The sequence below is a fragment of the Haemaphysalis longicornis genome, unplaced genomic scaffold (genome assembly GCF_048455015.1).
Source record: "Haemaphysalis longicornis isolate Haplotype H1 unplaced genomic scaffold, Haemaphysalis longicornis Haplotype H1 scaffold_7, whole genome shotgun sequence".
Lineage (NCBI taxonomy): Eukaryota > Metazoa > Arthropoda > Arachnida > Ixodida > Ixodidae > Haemaphysalis > Haemaphysalis longicornis.
The window spans coordinates 124441471-124461917 of record NW_027526422.1 but is presented as its reverse complement, the minus strand read 5'-3'; the positions used below and the strand labels follow the sequence as shown (position 1 = coordinate 124461917).

Here is a 20447-nt window from a genome sequence, read left to right as displayed (position 1 = left end):
AAACACGCCGCGACCGCAGTGCATTTTCTCCAGGCGGTGTCGTGCACATGCGTGCTGTCAGCGACTGTTTCTCGCTTCCTCTGGTTGTTCAATAACCCACCACCGCGCAGTGCTGGCCAAGCGACGTTTGCGCATCGAACGGCAGCGCAGCATTGGCTAAAACAGTTGAAAGTTCCGCAAAAACTAAGCACACGGTGCGAAATACTCCTGAACTACGCAGCGGAGCACACCGCGCCGGGCGATTTTAACAGCCCAGCGCGCACAGGCAACGCTGGTCGGCCGCCGAGAGAACTGGTTTGAGAGTATTTTCCCCCTTTCCCGGCCGCTTATGGAAAATGGTGTATATACATAACCATGGAATATCTGGCGTCTAGCTGTGGACATCCTCGCTAGATGTCTTCATCGGTGTCGCTGCTCGGGCTCGTCTCGTCGCCGCTGCTCGCATCATCCGCACGTTCATGGATCAAATCATCCTCGGTGCCGTCCATGGCATTGGAAATACCGGTCACCTTAAAACTCTTTACAATAATGTCTCCCCACACCGCACGCCACGCGTTTAAAATCCAAGAGCAGACCAGCTGAAGCGACGCCCGCCTCAGTCGTCCGGCGTTTTCTCGTGGTGGCCCGCTGCCATCCATTCAGAGTACAGGCGTCTGAATTCTGCCTTAAACGGCCTATTAATAGACACATCCAGTGGTTGCAGCATGCTTGTTAAACCACCGGGGATGACCGCCAGATGCGTACGACCTTCTGCAAGACGAGCCTTCACGCGCTCTGTAAGGTGGCCACGAAAGCTGTCCAATACGAGCAGTGCCTTGCGTCGCAGCAGGCCTCCCGGCCGGTTAGCCCACACCGTTTTCACCCGGTCCACCATTAATTCATCGGACATCCAGCCGTTTTCCTGCACTCTGACGATTCCATTTGGGAAGCTCTCCTTGGGTAGCGTCTTTCGCTTAAACACTACGTACGGGGGGAGCTTCCTTCCGTCCGCTGTGACAGACAGCATAACGGTGCTGCGCTGATGCTCGGCACCGGTCGTGCGCACAAGGATGCTCTTCGCGCCAGTTTCGTTGACCGTCGTGTTCTCAGGAGAATCGAACCAAACAGGCGTTTGGTCCGCGTTTCCTATCTGGGATAGGTGGTACTCGTGCTCCGCTCGCAGCGCGTTAACAAAGCGGTGAAACTTGATAACTTTGTCATCGTACTCGAGTGGAAGTTTTTGGCAGAGTGTTGTCCGGCGGCGGATGCTGAGTTGTTGTCGCTTCATAAATCTGCGAAGCCATCCCTCGCTTGCCTTGAAATCCGTAGGTGAAATGTTCATGTGGCGTGCGATTGCAAGGGCCTTGACGCGGAGCATCTCGTTTGACAACACGTAGCCGTCTTTCCTGATATCCGTGACATATTTCATCAGCTCCTTCTCAAGTGCTGGAAATTTGCAAGGCTTGCCGCGGAATGCTTTCCTAGTCTTGTTTGTTGCGGCCAGCTCTTCCTTTTGGTCACACCACCGGCGCACGCACTTGTCGTCGACGTTGAACTTCCGGTCGGCTGCACGTTTTCCATTCTGTTCGGCGTATGCGACAACTTGAAGTTTGAACGCAGCATCGTACGCGGTTAAGCGTTTTTTCTTTCCCATCGCAAGCGGTTGTGCTATGCAGTCGTCAAAATCAACGGTGGCACAAAGGATCAATGGCGCCGGCGAGAAAAGCGACAAGATCTCCCAGATAGTGTTGCGCGCCCGAAGCTCAGAGAGAGCGCCGCGTGACGAAGCCGCAGGACAGCTATTGCCATCTGGTGGCGCCCGCGAAATTCGCCGCGCGCCGTACGCGAGACGCGACGACGCTGCCGATTGCTGGCGAGATTTTTTTTTTCAAAATTTGGCCTGCCCAAGTTGGGGGGAGCGGCCCTTAGTCGAGCGTATACGGTATGCCGGCGAGTTCATCCGCTGCAGGCTGGCGGAGCCTACGAGCGGTGAACTGGTGGGCATGGCGAAAGAAAAAAAAAAACAGCGGAAAAAAGAAGGCGGGTTAAAGCCATAAAAAATAAATGTGGAGCGGCATTACCAGGGGTGAGACAGCTGCGCATATTGCGCAGTTTTGATACAAATTTGTTTTCCTGCGCCAGGCTGCTCCAAAAGCTTGAAAATCGCAAAAATTGCGCCAAACTGCTCCAAAACAGTCTGAGAGCCAAGGATTTTAACACTCCCGTCAGCCTCAGAGGGGAAAAATGCTTACTGACGGCATAATTTTTCAGCACACCCAAGGTGATGCTGTTTGTAAAGGTTTGGTTGATTGATCATTCAATAAAACACCGCATGAAACTGCCTCAGAGATAGTTTCTTTTTTTTTTTTCGAAAGTCTCGTCAGGTTGCACATGTTACATTCTGCGAGTTTTAAAGTTTCTCAATCGAAACTGCGTACTGACTACTGCGTACTGAGGCGACAAACTACTTGTGCAAGTTGACGAAAAAACGGCAATTTTCGGAGCGCCTTATCTCCGGAACGACATCAGCGCTCAGCGGGCGCCGCCATCTTGGTGTGGTGAAGATAGGAAAACATGGCCGCCGGGCGAAGCAGTTGCTCAGGCTGAGTGCTCTTCGCCGATTTGTACCGTGGTTTTGGTTATGGGGGTGGCTGGGTTTACATTTAGTCGTTTGATCTGTTGCGGCGGGAAGCTGTGCGACTCGAAAGACGGGAGTTCATCAAAAACAACGTGCTGCTGGCGAATTCGCCGGTGCGTGCTTGAAGTGAAATTTCGCACTCGTTGCGGTGTTATAAAACTCTGATTTATTGCTGCCTCTGACAGCAAGCTTGCGAGCGGCGGGAATGGGACGATAGACGCTGCAGAAGTGGCGGCGCAGGCTACATCGCCGCAAAATATTCAAGCAGCGTCTGAGGACGGGCTATTATTGCACGCTAGTAATAATGGTTCATCTATCTGAAGTGAAATTTGGAGCCAAGGGAAAGGTGGCTGAACATACCAACGTTACTCAAATTACGATCGTAGTGAACGTGTACCTTGGGGATTGAAATGGGAAGGGGGGGGGGGTGCGACGACTGTCACCTCGCTTTCCCCCGCGATACGTATGTGGTGCGGGTTGGGCTTTTATTTTATTCTATAGCCCTTTACCTTTGTCACCTCGTTTTGCGCAACTTTTGCCGTGGCTCTACACTTGTGCGTAAAGCCGGGTCTGGGATTGCAAAAATAATAATTTAGGCATTCACATGATAATAAAAATGCCTTGGAGTTGCTTAGTTTTTCAATTCGATATTCTCACCGGCGCTCCACACTATCTATGCATAGAGCCTAGAAATTTAAAAATGGTTTGTAAAACTGTCATACCAATTGTGATACTCTGATAGAAAAACTTTATTGATAGCTGTTTCAGAGTTATGTACGTTCAAAACCAATTAAAAGGTGCACTTCCCTCCACCCCCCCCCCCCTGATTTGCCAGAAATTTTTTTTTTTAGGCTCCTAAGGTGACATAATAAATCTCGTTCTTCTGCTCCAAATCAAGGTTCTCCTGCTCCAAAATCAAGATTTTGCTGCTCCGAAAACTGCTCCCAAATCTGGTTCAGCTGTCTCACCCCTGCATTACGAAAAACAAACAAATTAGCGGGCTCTGTCTCAGGTCATCCCTCTCCTAGAATGAACGAAAGTTGTACTTTCTCTGCGGTCACACGAACCTGATGAGGCTGCAGTTGCTTTGGACCTCTTGAAAAGCATCAAAACAATGTTTCCTGACATCAAAATGTCTAGGTTTCCAGCCTTGGCAATGCCGATCGACTCGAGGTACAAAGATGCCTGCTACATGGAGAAATCTGAAAAACAGTGGGCATCAAAACTTCTCACAACTGCTGCCGAAGAACCAGCCTCCTGACGGTACAAGTGGAAGTGGCGCGTCTGCCCGAGACGCCAGAAGACTCAGTGTGGCATGCATTCCAGAGCTTCTGTTCCGAAACAGGTCGACAGTCAGGCTTTTCTGTTTTGAAAGCCCCACTTCCCCGATCTTCAGACCTTCTGACCTGGTGGAGCAAAGAAGGAAGCCAGCTGTACCCAGTACTGGTTGGAGGTGCCCGCAGGTACCTGTCAATTCCTGCGACCCAGACCACAAGTGAACGAGTTTTCTCTGCAGCTGGAACAATTGTCAGTTGCAGGAGGAAGCACATGCTCACTAAGAATGTTGAACAGCTAGTGTTTTTGCACGAGAACTTGTAAAGACTTGAAATAAACAGTTTGAAGAAATTGTTTGCCTCAAAAATTATTAACATGTGTTTTAGCACTTTAATTATTCGAACTATTCGCTTCGAAATTATTCGGTACTATTCACTATTCGCTTCGGACCAAAAATACACTATTCGCACAAGCCTAACCTGTACGAACCGTTATTTTTTTCGTTCCAGAACAGAACTGATAAGACAGAAGGCGGAATGAATCAGTTCTGACACCCTAATAAATAGTGTTTACTTTTGCGCTATGTGACACATTTGACAAAATATTTTATAACTTTGAGGAGCATATGCCAGGGGCGGATCCAGAGAGGCTTCCAAGGGGGGGCTCCCACAGAAAAAAAAAAAGGTATGTGTGCCCATGCATGTGTTTGTGTGTGTATGTGTGCGTGGGGCCGCGGGGGGGGGGGGGGGGCAGGCTGGTTGTTAGCTTTTTGGATTAGACCACTCCACACCTCAATGTTTTGGAGTGGTCTCAGAGAACGAAAATACACGGGTCAAACAATACACAAAAGCGGCGTAATCTCACTAAACTTTTCAGAAGAAATAGCTTGATGCGGTCAGCTCAGTGTGTCTAAAAAAGTGTCAATAAAATTGTGGGAGCAAACTAAACACAGTGGGGGTATGCCATAGCGGAGAACCGAGAATTAATTTAAACAACCTTCAACATACAACTTTAAACCACCTTCAACATACAACTAAAATATCAGTTGCCTCGTACCAGTAGGATTCACGGCTGCGGATATTGGTCACTGCGTAGGTAATAAGAATTGACAGTACTTTTTCTTGAAAGAAGTTTGAAACATGGGGGAAACATCTCGCAGAGCTACATCAAACAAGAAAGCAGTCGTTTTTTATGCTTCTTTATTTATTTTGCATCATAACATAAAAAATCGCGTCGGTCCGTACACTTCCAACAAGAACCACGGAGGGCTATCATAATTGTTATAGCGGCATAACACTGCTACTTTGAGGATGTCATACAATTCACTCAAATGAAGACAAAACATATATATGATGCACTCGTGAACTTCAAATGAGAGACATTATTTACACAAGTGGAGTTCTGCGCATATTTATAAGAGAGAGGTATGAAAAGACAAGTGCTGACACCATACATCAACATATTTGAAAATAAAGGCATGTTTATAACCGGACACCTTTCACTTAACATAAAAAAAAAAATCTAACTGGAGAGGTATTGTTCAACTTTTAGAAGTCACTGTCAGACTCACATAGAAAATAGCAGCCTGCGCTTCCCACCGTGGGCAAAACGTTCGATGACTCGGCTAACGTCAAGAGAAATGTCCCGATGAGTCGCCAGCAAAGCGAGACCTAGCAGCCGCTCCTCGCCCATGGTCGATCGGATCCAAGTTTTCAGCCTACGTAGCGTAGAGAAGCTTCTTTCGGCTGTCGCCACGCTGATTGGTAGCGTCGCGAGCACTTGCAGAAGAACGTGAAGTGTCGGAAACATATCCTTGTCGCAAGAGTTGAAGGCTTCGAGAGCCGTCGACGGAATACGCGTCCCACTTTTTTCCTCTCGGATCCATTTTGCAGCCCAGACCTGATATTCAGCTCCAAGCGCCTTTTCTGCACTAGTTGCTTCCGCACCGATGACTGAGCTGTACTTGTTCGCAAGGCTGCTACAAACTAAGCGATCCAGTGCGGTGTTGGTGGCATTTACCGAAGCAGGCAGCAAAGCAAACAGTTGAAATATGTCGAGCGTCGCAGATGGAAATCTTTCAACGATGTCGGAAAGGACGTTATCCAAGAGGGGTACGTAGACAGTTTGTCTGAAGTAGGCTTCAATATCGCTTGCGGGCAGGCTTTGGCAGTGGGCTTGTCTTTTTGGCACACGTTGCAAGCGAAATTCGGTTCCGAGCTCTTCGGCAAGAGTTGTGGCCTTGAGGAAAAGGTCACCAAATCCGCTTTGGCTAGTCCTGCGCTTCTCGCTCAGCACAGATAGAGTGTCTCGCACGGCGCCCTGGGCCGTCTGAAGATCTATTGAAGTCTTCTGAAATGCTTTGCTTAGTGGATAGGTGTGTGCCAATAAATTAGCTAACACCACCAGAGCTACTATGAAGTGACTGTCCGAAATCGCAGTTAGGAGTGTCATAGCCTTAGATGCACTTTGCCGCTCCCTCCAGTGGCTGATCTTTTCCAGTGCTTCGGCAATCTTTGGGAGAGCTGCGTGGAACTCCTGAACACTTTGATGACGCTCGACCCATCGGGTTTCACAGAGGCCTGGGAGCTGCTTACCCAGTGTTTGCTTGAGAACTAGATTTCTTTTGGAGGACGCCGTGAAGAAAGCAGTGACTTCCTTGATTACTCCGACAGCATTCCTTACGGCTTGTACTTCGTTCGACTTAGCAATCGATAAGTTCAGCGCGTGGTTGTAACAGGGGCATCTTACAGCATTCGTCGCTTCTTTCCGAACCTCCGCCACTGCTCCCTTTGCTTCAGACACCATTGTACTGCAGCCATCGGTACCGATTCCGACGCAATTTTTCGGATTCAAACCGTGACTTCTGAGGATGGCTAGAACGGTGCGCCCTACATCTTGACCGGTGACGGTAGGCTCGCTCACCGTTTCTTGATCACTTTCTTCGGGGCGTTTGTTGGTTGCTTGTCGCAGAGATACGAACTGGAGGAAGTCCTCGCGAAGCATGCCATCATGCACATAGCGCAGTACGAGTGCCAGTTGTGACTCGTGGGCCACGTCTGTAGTTTCATCAAACATAATGCTGTACAGGATCGAGTCTTGCACCCTTTTAATAATGATAGCGCTTATTTCCGCTCCGCAGCAGGATATCAGCTCATTTTGAGTTGTCTTACTAACGTAAGTTTCGCGGGAAGAGGAACCAGAAAGGTGTTCTTCGAGCTCCTTGTCTCCGCTCTCCATCCGGAAACGCAAGAGCTCTCTGAAATTGCCTTCGTTCACGACGGTGGAGGAGGTACGAATCTCGGTGTCGTGCATCAACGTGCCGTCATCTCTGTGACCGCGCAGGGGGATGTTTTGTCACCCCAAGAAAATGATCGACTTGATGATTGGCTCCAGTTTTTTCCTATTTGCATTCACTAATGCCAAGCGATGGGCGCTAACCTGATTCTCAACACTCTTTTCTGGGGCGGTGATACGCTGCAAAAACTCCTTCCCAGAGCTCATGGCAGCTACGTGATAGCCTTTTTCAGCGTGCGCTGTCAGACTACCATCTTTTCCAAGGAGATTCTTGAACTGTGTTAAAGGCGTTGACACAAGCTGCTGAAGTGATACCGTCTTGTGTTTACCTCCTACGTGTCCTGGGACAAAGAGAGAACAATACTTGCAGTAAAGTCCGCTGTCGACGTCTGAAAGGACAAGCCATTCGAACTTCTCCAAGTGATCGTGTGTAGGATGACGGCGGAGCTCTTTCCCATTCTTTTTGTGAAGCGAAAAAGGAAATGCATAGTCTTTTGGGGGCTTCCAGTGATTCTGCAGCAACAACTTCCTTGTATAGTCATCAATGGGCTTGCCAATATGGCTGCCGAGATCGTTAAGCGCCCCTTGGTTTTTCGCCGCCATCTGAACGACAGGAGATGTTGCAGCCAGTTCGGCAATATGATTGTCGCAAGCAGCCGCAGAACAGGGGCACCGCAATGTAGTCATTATCAAAGTCTATATGTCTAACTGAGGAAACAACACAGCATGGCGAAGAAACAATGGGCTGTGAACTTATCCCGCTAGGTTCATGCACATTTTGCATAGGTGTCGCATGCTGTGATGCGCAATCCCCGGTGTCGGTAGCACCAATGCGATGACTTGGTGTCACCGGTAGAGAAGGTTGGCCCGCAACTTCATCAGATGTTTTAGCCATCCGCTTAAAAAAGGTGTCGATCGTTTTCGGCTCTGATCTTTTTTTCCCTTGAGGAGGAGTACCATCTGCCTGTTGAGAAAGCGCGAGCACATTTTAAAAATACGGATTGTAGGATTGCTCGTATTATTTCACCTATCAGAAATATTGGCCAGCTGGTAAATGTAGCATGCATTCACTAAGAAACATATTCGGGTAGTGTTTATAAAGTGTGACGACTACTATTGCAAGTTGTGATATGTAAGGTAAGATGAGCGTGTCCGACCAACACTTCTAGCTTGTTCACAATTTTCTAGGTTAATGTCGTTTTTGAGTGGGAGGGATTCACTGTCAGTGCGGTTCGTTGGAACTGGAATTCGTGCTGTATACATTTCACCTTGGTACAAGCAAGAATAAGGGCATATACCGATAACCAACTAGATTCTTTCTAAAAAAAAGAAAAACAACAGACGCACAGATACGTATGACAGTATTACAAATAGGGTTATGTGTGTTCTAAAAAAATATAAACATCAAAAGCGTTCCGCTCTCTAGCAACATTTCTCTCGATTTGGATTTATACCATGAACTCCGATTTTCATTTGCCCAAGAAAAAAAAAACGAAATGCATATTTTACATTAGTCTACATTCCGTTTCCTCCTAAGCTGAGACTACAGTGGGAGCTGCGTGCCCACCGGACCAATCAGCCGCCTCCCTCTCATCACCTTACCCGTGAACAAAGTGAAGAAAAATCCATAAAGGCTTTGCTTAGTTTGCAAGGTACATGGCAAAAGGTCCGAGAGCCGATGGGAATGCGGAAAGTGCGAAGTTGCGCTTCACATGCCTGTGTGTTTCAAGGCTTTTCACACACGCAAATCCTACCGCTAAAGTGGTTGCGGTGAAGCATTGCGAACAAAATAAAGCAAGTTTTGTTTTTCTATGACGTTTTGTGCGGACTTTAGTGCGATTTATATACACCGCCCCATGCCTCCTGCGGGCGGAAAACTTTTGCCGCGGAATACTAGGCAGGAACGGCCCGCAGCGCGTGGAAGCCAAGGGGCTAAAAGAGTTTTTTCTCCACCACAGAACCGCTTTAGTTTCCCTTTCAAAGTTTGTCAGAAGCGAATACTCGGACAGGGCTTATTCTGATAAATTTACCGCTTATTTCGTTATCTCAACGGTTCTAGCGGGTGTTCATAAAGACAGGCAAAAATCAGTGTAATATCAACATAAGGATGCTTACCATTTTCGCTGCGCTCTTTGTGCTGGGATGTGTCGCGATCGAGTCAATCCCGATCGAGCTCAGTCCGGATCGGACGACGCTGCTACACGGTGTTACAGGCGGGGAGGCGACCCTGCGTCCCCCTCCGCGTCGTACGTGGTAGCGTAACCGGCGAGCGGTGGGGTTGCCCGAGGTGAACTTGGAGTCGGAGGCCAGAAGCCCGAAGGAGACGAGACGGCAGTTAAACGTAATTGAGTTGACTGCATAACGAGAGAATACGACGATACAAGAAGTTAAGAACGAAGCAGCCCGCAGGCTTGCTACAACATACTCGAGCAGAGTGACAACATGACCCGACTGAGACTACCGGCCGAATAATTTGCGCGCCAAAGCGTTCTGCTTATAAAGGGCGAGTCCAGCAACAGCCGTCCGTGGCGTCCGTTTGAGAGTACGCACAGACACTCACCGCTGTAGTTTCCACAGTGCACGCACACTCGCGACCGTTGTAACTTCCCCCACGTTGAACAGACACAAACACTCACTCTCCAGGCGGCGGAGCAGTGGGCACGCTGAGTGGGAGAGAGGGAGGGAGGAGCTCGGCGGTGGGCCAAGCCGGTTCGCTGTATCCGCTGGAATAGCTCAACCGTCTCTCACATTTCAAAAGGGTGGTCGCTCGAAAACTCGATCGCGATTAACTTCAATCCGGATTGAAAGTGCCCGTGTGACAGGGGTATAACGGAGCTTGGCCGCGGCCGGCAGGCAACGGCCAGGAACATACAGCAACTACGAAACCCGGGAATCACGTCCAGACTGATCTTTGCAGTGGTTGGTATGGTATCCATCCAGTGTCTGGAGAATGAACAAAGATACGTGGTTTTTCGCAAGGCCACCTCGGGAGCGGAAAAGTGAAAGCGGTGAGGGGGGGGGGGGAGATACCCACGGCATCTCGGGGGGGGGCCGAGCCCCTAGGCCCCCCCCCCCCTGGATCCGCCAGTGGCATATGCAGTGCCCGCAACAGACCGACATGCCATGACCTGTATGCAGAGCATCTGGACTTCCATTGATTGAACCACATTTTTATTTTCCCATTGACGCAAGCCCTGCAGAAATTCTTCGCAGTGGTTCATGCCTGTAGCTAGTGCACTTGCATGCTCGCCCTATGAACCATTTTTTTTCAGGCATACCTGCTGAGGAAAGAACCAGCCATCGCTATGCAGGACGTTGCAACTGCATGGAACTCCAGGAGAGATCTCCGAACTAAGGTCACCTATTGTGCCGCTTGTAGGAACGGGCCCTGCATTCTACTGTCAAGATTGCACGCGTCCTCTTGCATTTGTTTTCATGCATACCCAATGACCGTTCATTGTGGTGCATATCTTTTCATTTCACCCAGCCCTGGCAAGCCACTGTATCAGCACTGTGTGGAACGGTGCGCAGCAATATGGGCAGCAAGATTCAGGAATGTCGTGTGCAGGCTGTCCAAGCTGTTTCAAGAGACACCTGCTGTGAAGTAGGCTGAATACCACTTCCATGAAGCACAACTCGTGAATAGGGTCCAGCCACACGCGACCCTCTCTTAGGTCTTTGAAGACAATCTGTGGCACCAGTTTATCACACTGTGCGGGTCATGCGAGCTATTGTGAACGAAGGTTTTTTGCAGGCACACCTGCTGATGTGTGTACCAGCTGCCACAAGTACAAGTACGGGCTACAATTAGAGGCCGTGCCATCCCTGACCCCTCTGGAAGGGCATCCTTGTCTTGGAGGTTTCTCCGTGCCCTTTGTCTACCATGGCTCAGCCTGAGCTGTTGGGAAGCGGGAACAAATGTTTTTTCGTGGAAACCTTTCATTCAGCGTACGTTACTTGACAGATAGCAGCAAGGCACAATTGATGCACAATGCTACACTGTCGCATGACCTCATTCACCGTTACTTGATAAAATAAAGTGTTCTTTTCTGGAAACATTGCTTCTGTAACACTTCTTCATGGATGTTAAGTTAAGCTTTTCTATTTCAACCAAACAAAGTCCCGCAGCAGGCTGTGATGACATTATAGACCCTTTTCAGAATGCTACGGGCATAGCCGACGAGCGGAAAGCCAGTCGGGCAACCTGGGGCGCGGCCATGATGAAGGAAGCCGCGATACGGCGGCAACGGCGGTACCTAAGTGGCTGTAGCTCGCCTCTGTAGATCGCAGTACCGGGCGAGTGATGGCGTGCGCGTCTCGAAAATTGGTATTTCCTATTACCGGCTGGGACAACAACCTCTCCGGTATACCGACTCTCAGCGAGAAGCGCATATTGGAGTTTTACTCTATCAAGTATACCACGGAGCATTGCTTGGAGCGCAGCTACAACTTTAGCGTAGAATCCTACGTTGTGCCATCGTCCGTGAAGACAAACAGCTGCAAGCAATGTATGCTCTCTCTCATTAAGGTTCACGAATGATCAAAGCGCACTTCGTATCAATACTGTGTGTGTTACACTGCAGCAAGCTTGTTACCATATAAATGTTTGCGTGAGAGTCGATCGTACAAAGTAGGCGCTGAGCAGTTTGATGCACCCGAAAAGTGGACGTAACTGACTACTGGATCGTAAAGTGGAAACAACAGTCACAGAATTTGTCGTTTTTGTTGCGTCGTTCTCTAAAGTGTGAACATTCCTGAAGCACTAATTCGCACAGCGCTTGAGGTTCGGTAAAATATGCATTCCCCCTCGGAAGTTGCGCGCGCTCTTACATCGCTGTAACTGCCTGCGAGTGAGCAACACCAACGAAATCCCAACCAAGTAGTAATTTTATTAATAGGGAAGGAGCTTGTGTTTCTGTGAAACAGCCGGAAATGCGACTTGAGAAACCAGCAACGCTAAGTGTAAGCTTCTAGGCGTGCGTCCTAAACGAATCCTATGAGCTCTAAATACATTAAAGAGGAAAGACAGCTAAAGGTGCTTAACTATGAAGTGGCTGCTTATTAGAGAAAAATGGCGCCAGTAGAAGTGCATTGCAAATTAAAACATGTACTACAAGCTCCGGAATCAGTACGGCACTCGTGAAGTTATTAATTTCTGTGCAACTAAATTTCATAAGTGTTACTGAAGTTCTGACAAGCAGTTACAGAAGGGTTCTAAATGTGAAGAGCTTGCCATGACGGTGACGAAAAGTGTCCATAAATTTCGGCTCGAGGAAAGCGACGAGGAACCAAAATGTGCAAGTTTTCATGCAAGGCTGTGTCAGAACGTGCTACATCCATGTATGCCAGATGTGGTTCAACCAAACCTGAGCAGCATTGAGCTCGGCTAGTGTACTTTCGCGTTAAAGGAGCCATGAAGAGAAAATGCGAGTTGGTTTTATTCGAAAGATTTCGTGTTTTGTAGTGCCCCCAGCGCTTGTCCGGATACAAACGGTGCTTTATTCACTGAGAAATTAAACAATTTAGGTTAAAATTTTGATTTTCCCGCTCAATCGTGCGTTTTCGTGGCCCCAAGTGACATCACTGGAACCGACTGCTCTGCAGCCTAGAGTACCTTCATTCACGCATCCGCCGTACAGGGTAGAGACACGTATACGCTACGCCGCCATTTTCGGTTGCTCGCTCGCCGCCGAAGCAAGTCATTGTGTCAAAACCGCGCTAAAATTATCGCCGCAACGCGGTTTACTGAAGAAGTTTGAATCATATTGTCTGTTTCGCGTTGCTAGGTCTCGTGGGAAACGAAAAGAATAACGCGTTGAGCCCGTTGGCCCAATTGCGGCGGCACGGGACCGTTCAAAGGTTGTCTCCGTTCCCGCGTTTCTTTACGTTCCGTAACCTAGATGGCGCCACCATACCGTGGCAAGCGTTTGGTTTGTTTTTGCCCGCATTTAAACCTGGCTTGTTTTTGTTCTGGGAGAAAATATTCGTTCCCTGAAACAGTGCTCGTTCGACAAATGGGGTCACGTAAGACACCGTTGCTTGCGTCAATCGGCCAGTGTCGTCTGAGACAACCCCAAGCCCCGTAGTGCTGTGCAGCTAAACCAAGCATGCTGTGCGCAGTACGAACAGCAGAACGCATCAGCACTTCTATGTTTAAATGTGCTTTCGTAAGTTCCACTGTTTGTCCCATCATTTTTATTGCTTTGTAAAGAATGTGCCCTAAATTTAAGCGCAAATCGCTCGTTCGTCTAGTTTGTAAGTTCTACCTAATTTGCGTCTGCTTCTGCCAGCCTCCGCCAATCGCAGAGCTTAGCTCATGTGACGACATTGGTTCTGTTGCGGGAAATGAGCTGGTGGGTCGCATGACCATTCCCGTTTTTCCTAATTATGTAGCTTATTTGAGCGAAGTTTACGTTAAAAGTGGTGTCAGTATGATTCTAACGAGACAATCTTTTGAATGAACCAAACTTGTGTTTTATCTTCATGGCTCCTTTAAACTGCTCTGATCACGCATAAATTTAATGCTACGGCCACGCAGCATTCTGTGTTTAATCTGCAATAGCTCATCCCTTTCTCTAGCATTCCCCTATGCACCTATGCATGCCCATTATGTTCCACGAATCATTTTCTCCCCTGGACAGTGGAGGAGCTCAAGGAGGTTTCAGACACAGCGTTTCAACATTACGACCTGCTTTCGCAGTAAAAGCCAAGGCACTTTATTAACCATCTGAGAGATGAGCTTGTGGAATGTGCGTAAAGTTCACAATTTGTAAGTATAAATGTTGTGTGTAACTTTTTTTTTTCAGTAATGGACTATTTTTTTTTGAAGGCGGAATGCCACCGCAGCAAGAATTCCAAACCTTACAGCGTTATTGCTGCAATAGACAGGCAAGGGGCCATTGTCGATGGCAGCTGTGAGTGCGCGGCTGGAAAACTAGCGTGCAATCATTTGATGGCAATGCTGCGTACAGTTTCCCTCCTCCAGGCCAAATGGTTCTCGGAACTCCCTGAACTCTTGGCGGGTGCTCCGTACCTGTTCTACAAAAGGAAGGTCCATTCAGGACGTTGACTGGAGAAGCGTGAGAGAGGGTGGACTGATTGTTCGAAAGTTCGGACGGCCGACTGAGCGTCGGCTTTTCCCCCACAACGAACAGCAGCAAGAAGCGGCCAAAGTTGAGCTCGCCAGAAATTTGTTGTCACTGGACCCCGGCGATGAGTTTGCGCTTGGTTTGTTGAACACTCCTGGGCAGCCATACAAAAAGACTAGATACGGCCTGGCACGGGCTTCTTCTCCAATGGCCTGCCAACAGTCACTCCTGCCTCATGGCTTCGATGTGCGTGTGTCAGAGATTTCACCTGCAGCCCCTTCCCCTGCTGAAGCTCTACCTGCACCAAAGTTTTTTGAAGGTTCCGACACATGGGTTCCTCCCACCCATCTGAAAGAAAACAGGATCCTGCAGGTATGTTTGCACATTGTGCCCCTTCATTGGCTTTATTTTTATCAAAGTTTACCTCATGCGTACTAGCCTTTACCAAACGCTGTTGAACCATTTAGCCGCTGAAACGCATGTGTACAAATGGCAATATTTATTTTTTACCAGAGTAGTGCCCAGCTGCACTGACGTGCAGCTTGTGCATTATTAGTCCATATATTAGAGTGAATTTTATCTGCCACAAATGAAGCTTGGTTAGTTAGTGTAAGCGAATGTATTCGTTTTTTTTTCGATGAACAGAAGGTGTGCAAGACGCCAGCTTCCTCTGCTCAGCTTGAGCAGGACACACGGAAACGCAAAAAGTGGGAGGTGGAGAGGAAAGGAGCCTGCGAGTGACATCATCCAACTTTGATGTCGTGGCAACAAGGGCTCATTGGATCTCGAAAGGCTTGAAAGCCTTTACGGACACCAAGGACCTGTCTAACATCGCTCCCATAAAGTACGTAAATTGGCCCAAACATCATTTTTCACTGTTTTCAAAATACCTTTCAGTAAAGAGGCACAACCAAACTCGGCCTTTTCGAAGAGACTTCACCATTTGGGGGGAAGAAGGGGGGGGAGCATGCTGCTGAATGTCTGCCAAGCATATTTTGCTATATGTATATACAGTTGCAAGATCTTGGAAAGTAGCCTTACTATGGTTGCAGCATTACCGGTTGAATATTTAACTGAGCGTTCTCGTTCGCTACTATTCGGCTCAATGTAGGTAGTTTTACCTTTTCCTTGAAATTTTATAGTTGGTACTTCCCCGCACGGGGCACCTTGAGTAATCTTGGTGACGGTGAGTGGCGACACCGCGTACCCCGAGCCCCCCATACTTAAGCTGTCACCTACCGTGGCTAGAAGTTGAAAGGTGAAGGGTTAGAAGCCGTGAACGGTGGCCGTCGGAGCCTTGGTCAAGCTCCGGCCGATGTACTCCCTGCCTGTCTACCAGGCAGGGAGCTCCGGGACCTCTTTGACTACCAGGGTAAGGTCAAAGGAGAAAGTACCCCCGTCTCCCTGCTTTTCAATGTATCATAGGGCATTTTCCAACCCCTCCCCCCCAGACGTGATCGGCCCCCGAAAAGGGGCCGCACCGAAGTTTCCTTTCCACCACTTCCTGACTTGAGTCCTCCGAAACCGAACTATCCTCGCTTCATCGTGATGGAATCTGTAGACCAATCAAAACCTCTTGCTTCAGTCGGTATTTCTCATTTCAAAGTTTCTTCTCGGTATTCTTGGAGGGTTGTATAAGGCCAAAAAACATCGAACCGGTGAAATTCTTGTCGAGGTCAATAGCCAGGATCAGGCTAAAAAACTTCTTGCTCAAACTAGCATCGCTGATCTTCCAATCCGAGTCACGCCCCACCGAAGCCTAAACAGCTCCCAGGGCGTGATTTCCGAGTATGACCTACTGAATAAATCTGAAGCTGACCTGCTGGAGGGCCTTTGTAGTCAGGGCGTAACAGCTGTCAGGCGCATAACCATCCGCAGAGACGATAAACAAATACCGACAAAGCACCTCATCCTAACCTTTGACAGGTCCACCCTCCCAGAATTCATCAACGCAGGTTTCGTCCGATGTTCAGTCCGGCCGTACATCCCGAACCCGCGGCACTGTTTCAAGTGCCAACGGTTCGGGATGCACGGCACGAACTCCTGTCGCGGCCGACTTACCTGCGCGAAATGCGCCCAGCACGACCACGCGTCCGAAAATTGTAACGTGCAACAGTCTCTTTGCATAAACTGCCAGGGTCCACACGCAGCCTACTCCAGGAAATGTGACAAATTTCAACTTGAAAAGAAAATCATAAACATCAAGGTAACCGAAAACATCACCTTCTGAGAGGCGCGGAAGAGGTTTGCCTCCTTCCCTCTGGGCAGGTACGCTGACGCAGCTCGCCGGGGGGCGGAGCGGCGTCTTGTTTCGGCGGGGACCCAGTACCGAGAGTCGGACTTGGTTCCGCCCCCGCCCCACCCCCTGGGTTGCCTCTTGCAGCCCAACCCGCCTCCGCACCGCTCGCTGAGCCAGCAGCGGCTGTGGTGGCATCCAAGTCCGGTGGGGATGCTGCTGCACCCACCGTTTCCCCCTCTCCACCGGCCCGAAGCACACGCGAGGGCCCGGACGAGATGGAGACGGAGGCAGTCGCAGCGACCCCCTCTCCCGCCTCACTGCCTGTGCCATCTGTGGTGCTCCCCACGCCTTTGGCACTGGCAGCGCAGGCAAAGAACACCCGAAAGGGTACCATGTCAAGGGGGCCCAGTCCGCTGGGCACCCCCTTGCCTTCAGATGACGACAAGGACGTCGAGCCCTTCCGGCTTTCATCGCAGCGGAAGGAACGGGCTGCGACGTCCAGGTCAGTAGAGAAGGTCAGAAAACCCCTTCCAAGAGTGCAAGCCCCGAAAGACCCTACATAAATAGTCGCACTCCAGTAGCTCTGAACACATAATAATGGGAAGAGAAAATATTGTTCAATGGAACTGCAGAGGCCTTCTGAATAATCTTGACGACGTTTATGAGATTCTCCATGCCAATCAGCCAAGTATAATGTGTGTCCAGGAAACACATTTGAATTCCAAACACAAATTTCTTGAATAGTTACATGGTATACAGGAAAGACAGGGATGGCTACACACACTCTTCTGGCGGTGTTGCCATAATCACCCGCAAATCCTTAGCATGCCACCCTGTCACCTTGAACACCTTCCTTCAGGCTGTAGCCATCCGCACAATAATATTTAATAGATTGATAACGGTATGCATACATTCCTCCTGATGTTGCACTTACGAGCTCCGACTTCGAGGCACTGGTTGACCAGCTGCCCGAACCATACATCCTTACAGGCGACCTTAATGCTCACAACTCTCGCCTGGTAGAGAAATTCCTTACATCTTCTGGAGCATGCCTTTTCAACAATAAACAGCCTACATACCATAACATACCGTATTTACTCGCATAATCCTCGCACTTTTTTTTTCGGAAAAGTCAATGCAAAGTTAGGGGTGCGAGAATTATGCTTGGAAAAAAAAAATCCGGTGCAGTGTTGCCAATTTGCCCTATGCCAGTCCCGCTAAATGTAGCGGTCGTTTTTTGTATATGTAAGCTCAGTGTTGCCAACAGCAGCTTTTTCTTTTTATTTTATTTACAACGTAAACAGTATCCCGTCGATCAGCAATCATGAAATTGCCGCCTTTCCCCGCACGGGGCACCTTGAATATTCATGGTGACGGTGTTGGCGACACCGCGGACCCCGAGCCCCCAACATAAACTGTAACCTACCGTGGTGATGTGTTTAAAAGTGAAGGGTAGAAGCCTCAAACGGTGGCCGTCGGAGCCCAGGTCAAGCTCCGGCGGATGGGCTCCCTGTCTGTTTACGAGGCAGGGAGCTCCGGGACCTCTCAGGCTATCAGGGTAAGGTTTGAGAAGAAAGTACCCCCGTCCCCTGCTTTTTTTCTATGCTGTATGGAAAATTCAAAACCCCCCTCCAAACGTGATCGGTCCCTGAAAAGGGGCCGCACCGAAGTATCTTTCCCTCCACTTTCAAGCATGAGCTTCCAAAACCCAGACAAATACTCTCGTTTCCTTGTTATCGAATCTCTTGACTCAGCCTGCCCTCTTGCTTCACAATCAGTATTTTTGATTACAAAATACCTTGATGGAATAATTGGGAAAACCTACAATGCCAAAAAACAACGCACAGGTGAAGTCCTTGTTGAAGTAAAAAACCAGCAGCAGGCAACCACACTTCTTGGTCAGACGAAAATGGTCGATGTGGACATCAGGGTCACACCCCACCGCAGCCTGAATAGCTCGCAGGGTGTGATCTCTGAGGCAGATCTTCTTAACGAGACAGATGCCGACATTCTTGAAGGTCTAAAGGATCAGGGTGTCACAGCCGTGCGCCGCATCACGGTGCGTAGAGATAATAAGATAATCCCCTTGAAACATATTATCCTGACCTTCAACTGCTCCTCACTTCCTGACCATATCAACGCCGGGTTCATCCGATGCTTCATTCGTCCTTACATTCCAAACCCGCGCCGCTGCTTTAAGTGCCAGCGGTTCGGGCACGGAACCAACTCCTGCCGTGGTCGTCTGACCTGCGCTAAGTGCGCTCAGCATGATCATCCTTCTGATAATTGTCCATCGTCAACCCTCACCTGCGCCAACTGCCAGGGACCCCATGCCGCCTACTCTCGAACGTGCGAGAAGTTTAAGCAGGAGAAGGCGATCATTAATGTGAAGGTAACTGAGAACATCACCTTCCCAGAAGCGCGAAAGAGGTTCGCCTCTTTCCCCCTGGGGAGGTACGCCGACGCTGCTCGCCGGGGGGCGGAGCGGCGTCTGGTGTCCACAGGGACGCAGTTCAGCGAGTCTGACCTGGTCCCTCCACCGCCCCCCCCCTGGGGTGCCTGAGGCAGCCCAATCCGTCGCCACGCCGCTTGCTGAGGCAGCAGCGGTTGTGGTGACAACCTCTTCTGTAGGGACCGGTGCCGCTCCCGCCTCTGCCTCCCCGTCCTCCAGTGCGTTGGACGGTGCCGACCGGATGGACACCGGGGGCCCCGCATCGGCTCCCACCGCCACCGCACCTCCCGTGCCACCTTTGGTGTCCCGGACGCCCTCGGCGGTGGCGGCTCAAACGAAGGGCTCCCGAAAGGGGGCCAAGTCAGAGGGGCCTGGTCCGCCGGGCACCCTTCTAGTATCCGACGAGGAGATGGATGTTGCGCCGTTCCTGCCTGCAACGCAGCGCAAGGAGCAGCCTCCGATGTTCAAGCCGACAGAAAGGCCTAGAAATCCTAAAATAACAGCCCCGAAAGACGACACATGAGCAAACACAAACACTCCAGTTATTCTTCAATTTAAATAAGGGAACAGAAAACATCATCCAATGGAACTGCAGAGGCCTCCTTAAAAATCTTGACGATGTGTATGAGATTCTGCATGCCAGTCAGCCAAGTCTCATGTGTCTCCAGGAAACCCACCTCAATTTTAAACAAACAAATTTCCTAAATAGTTACATGGTATTCAGAAAGGACAGGGTTGGCTGCACACACTCTTCAGGAGGTGTGGCAATTGTCGCTCGGAAATCCTTAGCCTGCCACCCTGTCACCTTGAATACCGTCCTCGAGGCTGTAGCAATCCGTACGATAATATTTAATAGGTTGATAACGGTATGCTCCATTTACATTCCTCCTGATCATGCACTTTCGAGCTCTGACTTCGAGGCGCTGGTCGACCAGCTGCCCGAACCATACATCCTAACAGGCGACCTTAATGCGCACAACTCTCTTTGGGGCTCCTCTAGAATGGATGCCCGAGGTCGCCTGATAGAGAAATTCCTCACATCTTCAGGAGCATGCCTTTTCAACAAAAAACAGCCTACATACCATAACTTAGGACACAATACATACTCGCATCTTGACTTGGCTATTGGTTCTGCAATTCTCTTTCCATGTCTTGAGTGGGGCGTGGGCACGGACCCATATGGTAGTGACCACTTCCCCACTTCCCTAACGTACATAGGTAAAGGCCCATGCAATCCATCTTCCCATAACAGGTTTATTGAATCAAAAGCAAACTGGAGTACATTCACAGAAACATCTAAACTACACCACACAACCATAAAGCACCTACACGTGGAGGAAGCAGCTCAACTCGTCACGGCACACATACTCGACGCCGCCGAAAAGTCTATGCCCCAGGCCTCCAGTGCGTCCTGCAACCCAAGGAGACCCTGGTGGAACGAGGACTGTAGGCGGGCGCGAGAGGCCCAGAACAAGGCGTGGG

General features: G+C 49.5%; 1 long non-coding RNA gene across 3 annotated transcripts in view; it reads left to right on the top strand.

Annotated features, from left to right (window-relative positions):
* LOC144146929 (uncharacterized) overlaps nucleotides 1-11521 on the top strand; it is a 113039-nt gene extending 101518 nt beyond the window's left edge. Inside the window, exon 5 of one of the 3 annotated variants that reach the window (XR_013317774.1) lies at nucleotides 10941-11521. This is a non-coding gene — a long non-coding RNA (uncharacterized LOC144146929). Of the gene's footprint in view, nucleotides 1-10673 lie in introns of all 3 variants that reach the window. The other 2 variants (XR_013317772.1, XR_013317771.1) reach the window with 2 other exon arrangements.
* Nucleotides 11522-20447: the final 8926 nt, after the last annotated feature.